General features: G+C 46.7%; 1 protein-coding gene across 2 annotated transcripts in view; it reads right to left on the reverse strand.

The window, feature by feature from the left end:
* SORL1 (sortilin related receptor 1) overlaps positions 1 to 12,389 on the reverse strand; it is a 138,258-nt gene that overhangs the window by 22,862 nt on the left and 103,007 nt on the right. The window contains exon 50 of one of the 2 annotated variants that reach the window (XR_008310999.1): positions 10,601 to 10,680. The exons of the other annotated variant lie outside the window; for it this stretch is intronic. The gene's annotated coding sequence lies outside the window, so the exon portion shown is untranslated. Of the gene's footprint in view, positions 1 to 10,600; positions 10,681 to 12,389 lie in introns of those variants that run through there. 2 annotated transcript variants of the gene reach the window in all.

Raw genomic sequence — 12,389 nt, forward strand, 5'->3', positions numbered from 1 at the left:
TGAACAGAGCCCTGGAATGCAGTAGCGAGCACGAATTCTCCCATTTACTAAGCTGGGCTTGCCTTGGTTTGCATTTGGATGGGTGACCACATGTAAGCAGTGCCTGCTGTAAGATATTCCCCTTAGGGGATGGGGCCATAGCTCAGGAGTATAGCATCTGCTTGTATGCAGAAGATCTCAGGTTCACTCCCTGGCATCTGCAGGTAGGACTGGGAGAGATTCCTGCCTGAAACCTTGGTGAGCCACTGCCAATCAGTGTAGATAATACTGAGATAGATGGACCAATGGTCTGACTCAGTAGGTGGCAGCTTCCTGTGAAAGTGTTCCTCGAGGAGGCTCATCTGGTGTTCCCATCAATATTTTTTTGAAGGGCCAGGTAAAGGCCCTTTTATTCTCCCAGGTCTTTATACTTGTAATTTGTTGTGTTAATTTCTGTGTATGAGGACACACTCAGTCAGCTACACTCTGAAATGACAGCAGAAGCTTCACAAACCTCTTTGCTATGGACCAAGACATAAGCAAGGTCTATCTGGCTTTGAAGAGACAAAGGTTACCCTGAGCAATCATCTGAATCAGCTGTATTCAGAACGCCACTTTCAGGCCTCCCACCCAAGACAAACGTCTGATGTCCTGAATGGGTCAGCTGAAACTTCTCCCTTCTATGAACATGGTCCACAATTCTAGGGAGAAGAGACCAATCGTTTTAGCTGACACACTCTCTCTGCTCCGATTTTTAACGCCAATATGTCCCGTTCTAACGCTCCTTTTCCACCAGCCTTATATACTAATACATCATCATCATCATCGTTATTTCCAAGTTGCAAGGTAGCACCCAGAGCCACCAACCCTCATTCATACCCAGCTCCAATTGCACCCCAGAGCAGAAAAGAGAGTCAGAACTCAAGACACGAACGCATCTCTTTTGCTGCATCATGAGATGCTGTTAATGCAAATGCTCAGAGGAATAAATAAATAAATAACTGGACGTGACGGAGACCGGGAACATAATATAGATCTGTAGCTCAGAGCGGTAACACAGCCCACTGCATTGCACATTCTCCATTGGGAATCCATAAAATGCAACTTTGTTGCTCAAAGGGTGTGTGTGTGTGTGTGTGTGTGTGTGTGTGTGTGTGTGTGTGTGTGTGTGAGAGAGAGAGAGAGAGAGAGAGAGCGCTTTCTTCTCCCCATACATCCAAAGACCACAGTAATGTTAGAGACCCTCCAGAGGTCAAAGTGGGTATTTGCAGCATTTCAAATGTATAGCAAGAATCCTTTGTATAATCCCACAACCTGCAGAGGGTTCTTCCACCCCACCCTTTCTGCATCTCTTTCTCCCTTACCTACTTCAAAAATACATGATGAGCACAGTTCAAATGACAGAAAAGACTATTCAGAAACCCTGATCACACTGCAGTTCCCCAAATCACCCCAAAATACTTTTCCTCCTCTCATCGGCATAGCAGTTCCTTACAATGAGCCGTATTTCAGCTCAATGCAGGTGGCAGCATTTTCTGCACCCTGTCTTAAATATCTGCAATGGGATTGTTCTCTGCGGGTTTCCCAGCTTGCTCGTATGCTGCTGGCTCCTAACTCTGAGGAGAGCCACCTCGCTCAAATGAATCTCACTCCTGCACCCATCTGCCTTTACCTCTTTAAGAAGGAAAAAAAGAAAAGGAAATTGCAATAATTTTTGGTATTGCCACAACAGAATCTTTGCTGATCACAGTCTTTTTTCCCCCTGCTGCTGTTGAAAATACAATGGGGGAGAGGCTCTTGTCTACTGGCAGTTCTGCCTTCATTAATAAAAAATGATACCCAGGAAAGAAAGGGAAAGAGTTTGATCTTGGCATTGAAAGAAACAGCATGCACCCTGGGTTGATTCCTCCCCGCCACTGATTGAAGGCTGCTGTACATACTGTGCAACCTTTACTGATCAATTTGCTCTTAACTGATAGGTGCCTCAGTGCCAAGGCAATTAGAAAATATGCAACAGGAGCAGGAATCATGTAAATAAAATAAGGTTTTCTCATTAATGGCTGGAACCCACCCCCGCACCCAAGCCACCTCCGTTACTATATTGGGCTCAGCCTTTTCTGCACACATCCTTGGGCTCTCTTTATCTGCTATCAATCATCCCTACCACCAGGATGCACCAGGTATTTACAAGGCTATCTAAGAACGTGTTCTGTGTGGATCCGGATCTGGCCACAGGTAAAGACTGAAAGGCTGCTGAGATCAGCAACCGTTTCAGAGCTATGTAGCTTTAAGAATCTAGACTGAAACACCTTAAATGAACTCTGCTGCAGACAGATTTTTTTTTTTTAATGTCTTGGCCCTTGTTGCTTTGCTATTATTCATGATGTAATTTTTCAGGTGTCAGTTTGCTGGAGAAGTATTGGAACAAGGCTTGTTGCTAGGACATGAATGGCAAAGCCAGGCCTCATTGGCTGGTGGGGATTTCTTGCAAGCCAATTGCCGGGCAGAAGTTGGAATAGAAATGAGAAGCAGAGAGACCAGCCAGCTCTCACAATTAATGCATTTGCAGCGTCAAAGCAAATGGGAGAGCAAAGTGATGTATATGTGTGTGTTTGTTTTTTAAAGGAGAAAACCTTACCCAATGTCAACGGATGATGAAGCCCTACCGGGGGTAGCAGGAAATCATTAAAAGACGTACAGTCATATGTTGAAGAACACTTGCCAAAGACAAGTGTAGGGACATTATACAACATTTGCATCTCCTGCCTTTGCCCAGCGATGCAGAGCATTTCCATACTGGTTGCCCTGTAGACATGTTTCTTGCCTCTGCTTAATTCTTTGCAGTCATTGTCATCAGGGAGACAATTAAAACTATCAATTGGCCAATTTTGCAGTTGCAACCACTGCAGGTTTCCCCTTCCATTTGGAAAGCCGTGTCTACAAAAGCATTTATTTGACAGGTCCCCCTCTGTGCTTGCAAGGCTGGAAAAGGGGGAAGAATAACCACAGGGGCAGAAGGTCGAAGGACTGGGGAGAAGGAGGGGGAGTCCAGAGGCAGCAGGACAGAATATTCCGATAAAGACAGAATATTTTACATCTAGAGTGCCACACTTTGTAAAGTGGCACAGGGTACGTTGATGTTATTTCTGATCCCAGCCGTGCTATAAAAAGCTCGCTTCTCACTTAAGCGGGTATATAAAAAACACTCCACCGAGGAATAGGCGAGTTAGCAGTACTGTCTGCCCATTCTGCTTAACTCTTTGATATCAGAGGTCCGCCCCCCAGCCCCAACGTGCAAAATAAAACTAATGGATTTCATGATACATACGTCATGAAATCATCAAGGGTTCTCATAGGTGGTCCCCCGGCTGTTACTGGACCACATCTCCCATCATCAGGGGCTCTCAAACATGGATCCTCAGGTGCATTGGACTACAACTCCCATCATCCCGAGCCATAATGGCCTTTTGCCCCTTGTGGCTGGGGTTGATAGGATTTGCAGTCAACAATATCTGGGGGCACATACTTGACAATCCGTGCTGTATGACACAGGTGAATACAGATGGATGTTTTCCAAGTGAACACAGGAAGCTGCTTTGTACCGAGTCGGACCATTGGTCCATCTAGCTTCGTGCTGTCTGCACTTACTGGCAGTGGCTTCTCCAAGGCTTCTGGCAGGACTCTTTCCCAGCCCCACCTGGAGGTGCCGGAGATTTAATCTGGGACTTTCTGGATGCAAAGCAGATGCTCTACTTACTACTGGGCTATGGCCCGAACGCCAAAGGTGGGATGCATGGGTCTCCCATCCAGACACTGACCACACTGAGACCTGCTTAGCTTCAACAAGGTGGCTGTATTGTGTGCCCCTAGCCTAGACCATGCTCTGGGATGCCTCCGACCATCCCCTTATTCACGATCTAAAAGCTGAGTCAGATGAACCCCCTCACGTGATTAGAAGAAGGAGAAAGGCACACTGGGAGGGGAAGAAGGTGCTACTTCACGTCCCTAATCATGTGTGTTGGGGTGGCAGTGGCTCAGATGTAGTGTCCAAACTGGCCCATTGGCCAGTGATATTCGGTTAAAGTTCTTCTTGCCATCTGGCAGAACAACATGGATAAACAAGCTCTCCGCCTGGGTAGTTTGGTCATCTGTACCATGTCACCACTTGCTAAGTGATCTTCTCAGTGGGTTAGGGATATGCAGACTTGTCCGGTTCGAACCTTGGTTCGACTAGAACCAGGGGTGGGGGTGGGGTTTCAAACCAGACTGGCCCCAGTTTGAACTTGACCAGTTCAGACCGGTTTGGGGGTCTATTTGGTAAAGAGGAATCTGGTGAGGGTTCCCTTTACCATTAAAGGGGCAGGACTAGAAAGGGCGGAGGGGTGTCAGGAGTACTGACAAGAAGAATTGGCGGTGGCCACAGGGTGCGTGTGGGGCAGGGGAAGCAGCAGAGGTTCCTCCCCACCCCCACTGGCCTCCCCCCGAATAGCCTGGGCCACTGGCTACCTGGCCTCACCGGATTCCCCTTTACCAGTAGACCCCCAAACTGTTCTGTGAACCAGTTCGGACCGGTCCGGTGGTTAAACCGGACCCGAACCAGAAAAACCAGTTCTTTGCACATCCCTAGAGTGAGTTCTTCTATATCATTGCTTCTTTGCTTCCCAGGGCTGTAGACACCTGCAGTGGAATACAGCTGACCGTCTCCATTTTTATTTTTGGCTAAACAAATATTACCTCTGATATCCTCTGCTTTAACAAACATACCCAAGAGCATCATCTAGCCTCTTTATAAAACCGGCCTTTATAGCTGGGCAGGCACAGGCAGCGAGGGGCCCTGCACTCACACAAATCCCAGATTCAGATTACTTGGCTGGGTGGCTTCTAGCCAAAGGAATTCATTCCTCCATGTAACTCGAGCACATCCTCAAAACCACAGGCAGTCAAATCATTTTACGATCCCCCTTCTTCTGACAGAAGTTGCCTTGCACTATCGGAGCACTTATGGAAGGATCCCGAACAGACTTGGAGCACAAAAGAATCGGCCTCTCCATTCCCTTGGGGCTTACCCCGGCCAGAGTGATGTTCACACCTATCTAGGCAATAGTCCCAACCCCCCAAGAGTTTCTCCATACTCAAGGTTGTTGTTCCTTTAAAACAGACTCAGGCAGAGCAGTGATTCCACCTGTTACTGCTGGCTAGTGAAACAGTCATGCAGTGCACTTCAGTGTTTCACAACTAACTCCAATGCACTTTGATAGGAAGCTAGGAGAATGCTGGGGGTTAGGGGTAATGGCTCAGCACAGGGGCTTTAACATCCCTGCAATGGGGAAGGTACTTCTTGTTAAGGCAATGTGACTTTTCCCCTTTTGGATGAGACCCAGGACCATTCATTCCCTGCTTTCTTGGCAGCAGGGAGTTGAACCAAACCCAAACCTGAAGCTAAAAGTCAGTTCAGAGCCTGTCAAAACACATCCAAAGCCTATCCACATGCCCATCCTTTGGTAGGTCACCTGACCACTGGCTGAGTCACATGACACTCATGTGACTCAACTACCCATATGACAGAATCACACACGTGAATCCTGAGAGGTGGGATCCTGCGGATAGTTGTGAAGTTTCAACATCCCCAAGGATTTCATTGCTGCAAAACACATAGAAGTGACATAATAATTAAGATGCGGAACTAGGAGGTGTTAAAAAACTAATTAAGAATTTTTCAAGAATGAAAAGCAAACAGAACTTCTATATTAGGCAGTAAAGTAACTGCCCTATCAGAGGAAATCCTCCCAAATTGCATTTTCACCAACTTGCAGGTAGAGATGTGCACGAACCTGTCCGGAGGCCCTTTACGAGCCTCTGAACAGGTACGAACACTGGGTGGGTTTGAGGTTCGAAGGCGGGGGTGTGTGTGTCTCGCTTTAAGGGCAGGGGAGGGTGTACTTACACCTCCCCCCGCTCCCCCCCTGCTGGTGCTCGGTTTTGGTAAAAGCCTTCGGGGCAGCAGTGTACCTCCCTGCTGCCCCTTCCTCCTCTTCGGCCAGAAGTGACGGAAGTATTGGGCGCACGCCAATGAACACCCCGAATCATGTGTGAAGTGCTCTCTGACAGCGCGCAGGGAGTTTGGGGTAAATTTGGCCAATATGTGGAGACATACCTTCCATTTCGGATGGAGGAGGTCCGAACTAAAAGCCGGGTGTGAAAAACTTCCCGGTGTATGTGCATGCATCTGGCACTTTTTGAAGGGCAGCTGCAGAAGGGAATGAAAAGGGAATGACGGATAGAGGCTTTCTCAGGCCCAAACCAATCCGATTCAGGGAAAACAGCAACTCACAAGCCTGGAAAGAGGAATGTCCAATACCACAAGTTGGGAAATGACGAAGGGCATTTACAGCAAGCCTTTATTACAGGCCTATCATTATAGCTTAGGAAAGGGAAGCTGGTGTGGCTTGGAGATGGATCAGGGAAGGAGCAGCGTTTGGGACCTGGCCTGTTCTTGGCTTTGACCTGGGGTCAGTCTCTCTGTGCCTCTTGGCCTCTGGCTGCAATCTCAAAAGTCAGAGTGGCCGTTCCACTTGGGATGGAAATTAGCATCAGGGGCATCCCAAGATATTGTGGGGTGCCAAATGCTGCCTTGCCCCACAACCCTGGTGGGGCTAGCCCCTTTTCCAAACTTCACCATCTCATGTGTAAGTAGCAAGGGGTGTGTGCATTTTGAGGATTTTTAGAGGTGGGGTGAAATTGGCGATGAAGTGACGAAACCCAGCAGGTCTCCCAGGTCCTAGTCTGACATCTAGCCACTAGACTACACTGGCTCCTATCATCTCAGGGCTGCTTTATTTATTACATTTATATCCCGCTTTTCCTCCAAGGAGCCCAGAGCAGTGTACATGCTGATGTTTGTCCTCACAACAACTCTGTGAGGTAGGTTAGGCCAAGAGATATGCAACTGGCCCAGAGTCACCCAGTGAGTTTCATGGCCAAATGGGGATTTGAACTCGGGTCTCCCTGGTCCTAGTCCAACACTCTAACATGTAACATACAGTGAGATAGAAGAATTGTGAAATGGTAGAATGGAATGGTCCACCATAGACTCCAGTGGGAGAAATCACATTTTAAAATGCTCCCTTCCATAAGGCAATTGCCCAGCTTTGCTGCTGTTCTCCAGTAAATTGTATTCTGTGGTATACTGCTGTTGATCTTGGAGGTTTCATATAGCCATCGTGAGTAATAGTAATTGATAGGTCTCTGCTATTCCCTAAATTTGTCATAAGAACATAAGAAAAGCCCTGCTGGATCAGGCCTAAGGCCTATCAGGTCCAACATCCTGTTTCACACAGTGGCCCACCAGATGCCTCTGAGAAGCCCACAGGCAGGAACTGAGGGCATGCCCTCTCTCCGGCTGTGACTCCCCTTCAACTGGTACTCAGAAGCATCCTGCCTTTGAGGCCGGAGGTGGCCTATAGCCCTCAGACTAGTAGCCATTGATAGACCTGTCCTCCATGAATTGATTCAAACCCCCTCTTAAAGCCATCCAGGCTGTTGGCTGTCCCCACATCTTGTGGCAGAGAATTCCATAGGCTGATTATGTGCTGTGTGAAAAAGTGCTTCCTTTTGTCGGTCCTAAATTTCTCGGCAATCAGTTTCATGGAATGACCCCTGGTTCTGGTGTTATGCAGGAGGGAGAAAAATTAATATAAACTTTCTCCACACCATGCATGATTTTATAGACCTCTGTCATGTCTCCCCTCAGTCACCTTTTTTCAGGCCCCTGATCATCTTGGTTGCCCTCTTCTGCGCCTTTTCCAGTTCTGCAATGTCCTTTTAAAGATATGGTGACCAGAACTGCACGCAGTACTCCAAATGTGGCCGCACCATAGTTTTGTATAAGGGCATAATGATGTCTAATCCCCTTTTAAAGCCATCACCCGATCCCGTGGCAGCAAATTCCATAACTGGATTACACATTGTTTGAAGAATTATTTTCTTTGGCCTGTTCTACATACACCCCCAATCCGTTTCATTGGAACTATCTGAGCTATTGTTCATTTTTATTTAAAATATTTATATACCACTTTCTAGCCACAACGATGAAAATTCTCAAAGCTACTTATGTAGCAATAGCAGTTCTGGTACTAAAAGAGAAAAAATCTCTCTCTGTCCACTCCCTCCACAGCAGACATAATTTTATAAGCCTCTTATGTTTCCCTTAGCAGACAATTAGCAGCAACATTTACAATCACTGATACTTGCAGAAGATCACCACCAGTATTCTTTGACGCAAGGAAATCTGCATAGTGAAGCATGTGCAAAAGTTGCTAGCCACTCTATGCACCAAAAAGCTGCATGGAAGCCATACCTGATGGCGCCCACTGCAACGGATTTCCTGAGAGCACAAAACCCGGAGAAGGAAGTTGCAGTTGGCTGAATTTCTCCTGGGTATGTATATACACACAGCAGCAGACCGAAGGCCATGTTGCTTTCTGAAAGCAAATCAATGCCACTATAAACACCAGAACAAAGGAGCTTGCAATGGAGAAGGGGGAAGGAACAAGGAAGACGGAGAGATGGAAATTTGATAAGCAGAGGAGGCTGAAACAATGTTGGGAAAAAAGCAGAAACAAGCACAGCACAAATTCATAACTCCACTGAAGTTGCCGGCAAGCGTATTCCCAAGCTGACCAGCAAAGGGGCCCAGCAGATTAGGGAGAGAAGCGGGAGCAGAATTTGCAATCCGTTCCTGCAAAGCTGGCAGGGGGAAAGAAAAATTCAAGACCACATCTATCAAACTTATGGATCGAAGGGTGGATTTATTATTGAACAGACACTCTCATATACCTAGATAATTGCCTTGATTCTGCAAAGGCGAAGGCTTATGAGCGTACAGGAGATGCACATCTGGCTAAGCATACTGCATGTGGGTCCCACTTAAATGGCTGCCTACATTTCTTATGTGGATGGAGATGCACATCCACATCATGGGTTGCTCATTGTCATGTCAGCTACGGTTTATAACTGCGTGGTTGAGGTTTGCATTGTTACGTTTATAATGGCACTGTATCCCATGACCACTGGAACCGAAAGATGTTAGGGAAGTCTGAAAAACTGAGCTCTTGGAAGTGATGTCTTGATAACTGGATACCTTCCTGAATGTGCACCAGAAATTATTTCACATTGCAGCGAAGCTGGTAGTCAATAAAACACACACTAGACCTGGATCTAGTTTGCCATTTTCCATACCTTTCTTTATGACTTTTTTTCTAGCTGTCCCCAGCTGTTCCTGATTTTAAATGCCATCCTGGGCCTTCTGGGCCCAATAGATGTTTGGAGGACCCACTATGCTGAATCCTAGATCTGAAACGACCCTTGATCCAGCCTCCTCATTGCACTCCAACCCTCATGACATGAGGGACACTGATGGATGTGAATGGTGCTCTGTTCTCCCCCTTGTGGCAAAACATAAAAGCCTAGAGTCAGTTCAGAACTTTGAACAGGGCTGTTTCTTTGTGTTGTGCAGAAATACTCGTTTCCCTCGTAAAATGCATGTGTGTGTGTGTGTGTGTGTAAGGGTCAAGTCCAGAATAGTCAGATTTTGCCTAAACATTTGAAGACAACTTGTAAGTCCCACCTTGGATGAAGTATCCAAGATGGGCGTGTCATAGAACTATGTCTTTTTAAAAAGCTTTTTTTTTACAGAAAACATCTCTTTCTCAAAGAATGTTTGTGTCTAGAATTGCTGGAATTTGCATAAATGATATTTCCATTGCCCAGTGAAGTGCCTATTTTAGGAACACAGGAAGCTGCCTCATACCGAGTCAGACCATTGATCCATCGAGCTCAGTACTGTCTTCACAGACTGGCAGAGGCTTCTCCAAGGTTGCAGGCAGGAGTCTCTCTCAGCTCTATCTTGGGCTGAGCCAGGAAGGGCAAGTGGAACCTTCTGCATGCAAATGCTCTTCCACTGAGCTATGGCCTCATCCCCTAAGTGGAACAGTGCTCACACATGTAGTCTCCCAGTCAAATGCACACTAGGGTGGACCCTGCTTAGCAAAGGGTTAAGCAGCAAAGGTGCTTGTTTCCACCTATATACCAGCTCTCTTGATTTGTTTCACTTCCTGGCATGTCCGAGAGGACATGTCCCCTCACCCCGATAAATAGCTTCCTCCCTGCACTTCCCCGTTACTGGATCACTGTGGTCCCTTGGAAGAAAAGCACTTTCCAAATGCTCAGAGAGCTTTTCTTAATCATCACCAGTTGAGATATATAAAGAACCAGTCTTTATGGGCTCCCTTCAGTTGATGTGAAGGAGATGAGCATCCTTGAGGCAAGACACGAGCAGGCAAGAGTTCCTCAAGTAAAGGACTTACCTGGGTGTGGTCAGGGGGAAAGAGCAGCTGGGATGGGCAGGGAAGGGCTTGCTCTATCAACAAGGACTGCCACACATGGGAAGAAGAGAGAATAAAGAGAGAGCAACTGAAAGCAAGCAAGCTCATATAGGGAAAGGGAGGGAGGGAGGGAGGAAGGGAGGGGCGGATCCAGGAAGCCAGGGTGCAGTATATAAGGAGAGCAGAGCAGCAGAGCAGAGCATCTGTAGCCAGATTCTGGAGAACATCTGAGGGGCACAAGCAGCTTTGAGAGGTGAAGGCTGAGGGTGCTGGAACCCCTTCGCTCCCATTCTGAGGCCCATTCTGAGGCTCAGCTCACCTGAAACCAACCAAAAGCCTTATGGAGACGCCTTGTGTTACAATGTGGACTACAGAGTTTTCCCAACATGTGGGACAGAGCTTGCCCTGTGCACCACACCACACCCCCAATATTTCCCCCCTGGTGCCAGCCCTGCTAACTGAGCAAAGAGACCCCTTTTCAAAGTGGTGATTCTCTTATATTGAGCAGGGGGAGAGCAACTGGCCCTATCCAACCCCAGCACAGCATCCCTCCGGTGCTGGTTTCTACCATATGTTTCTTTTTAGATTGTGAGCCCTTTTGGGGCAGGAAGGGAACCATCTTATTTATGTATTATTTATTTTTTCTGTGTAAACTACTTTAAGAGTTTTGTTGAAGAGCAGTATATAAATATTCGTCATTGTCGTTGTAGTAACTGTTGGCAGCCCAGATGAGTGTTGCATGCAAACTGGACATTATAATTATTCTTAATTCTAGCCTCTTCACAATATCTGTCATTGTATTTACAATCACCTCTATCAACATGTAACTTTTCTCTAATATTACCTTCATTTAATGTGTAATTTTACGCTGGTCTCGGACTGTGATAAAGGTGACTTGACTGGACTTGAACTGGAAATTATCCCATTGCATTTAAACATGTCTGAGCATCCATGGGATCTTGATATAAGAGAGCACTTTGCCCATGGCCCAGATCACGGCTGTTTTAACCCTAAAGAGTGGCAGAGGGAGCCAATGCAGGCATGATGATACATTTAGCAGATTCTCCAATTGGGAAATTCCAAAGGCCAAACACGAATTTGTCTTTTACACTCAATGCGAGAGGATGAAGACACCCATGAAATCTCTGGGATGGAAAATGGGGGCAAGAATCTCTTCATGTTTCTCTCTGTATGTGGCCCAGTTCAAACAGCAAAAAGACAAAGGCGAATGCAGCGGAAGCCAAGTCCGTAGTCACAGGCGGCAGGCAGTGGACACTCTGTCCAGCAACAGCCGCGAACGTGACTAGCCGGGTCTTTTCCTGATAAAGCTAAATGTCCCTGCTTTGACTTAGTGGCTCTAATCTTCAAAGAGAAATCCAGGCCCGTGAATCCTGGTTCAATATGTATGTTCAGTTCCACTCTGGTAATATTCCTTCCACAAAGTTCCATTGTTATTGTTGGCGACGGATTCTTTGAGCTCAAAAGGCCAATCAGCTGCCGATGTGCAAATAGGGTACATTTGGCCTTTTAAGAACCGTGTGTCTAATGGCTCCTAGTATATGAAAAGTGGGCGGGGGGGACGGGGACGGACCCCTCCCTGTATTTATCCTTGCACCAACTTCATTCAGAGCGGGTTGGGTTAAACAAAATATTACAATGGCAAGATCTCATCTGGAACAAATAATTTCTGGAGCCCACCAGAAGCAATACCAAGAGGGGAAGAAAGAAAAATCGACTTTCAGTTTGGTGGACGATGAGGTAAAGTCTACGCTGCCCCCTGCTGCATTTGAATAGGAGTGCAATGAAAAGGATTTCTCCCTCCCCACCGAATTCTGTAGCCTTTCATTTGGTCTGGAGCCATAGGGCAACACCGTCTGCTTTGACACCAGTTGCTAGGCCATCATCTGGCTTGCTTCCTTCAATATTGGTTTTTAAAAAAATTTCTCCTAAAAAAGGCGCACAAGACAGTCTTCATTATTGCTAATATTAATACTATTCTTATTCTAATCACTCCCATCTTGCATTAAC

The sequence above is a fragment of the Hemicordylus capensis genome, chromosome 8, assembly GCF_027244095.1.
Source record: "Hemicordylus capensis ecotype Gifberg chromosome 8, rHemCap1.1.pri, whole genome shotgun sequence".
Classification (NCBI taxonomy): domain Eukaryota; kingdom Metazoa; phylum Chordata; class Lepidosauria; order Squamata; family Cordylidae; genus Hemicordylus; species Hemicordylus capensis.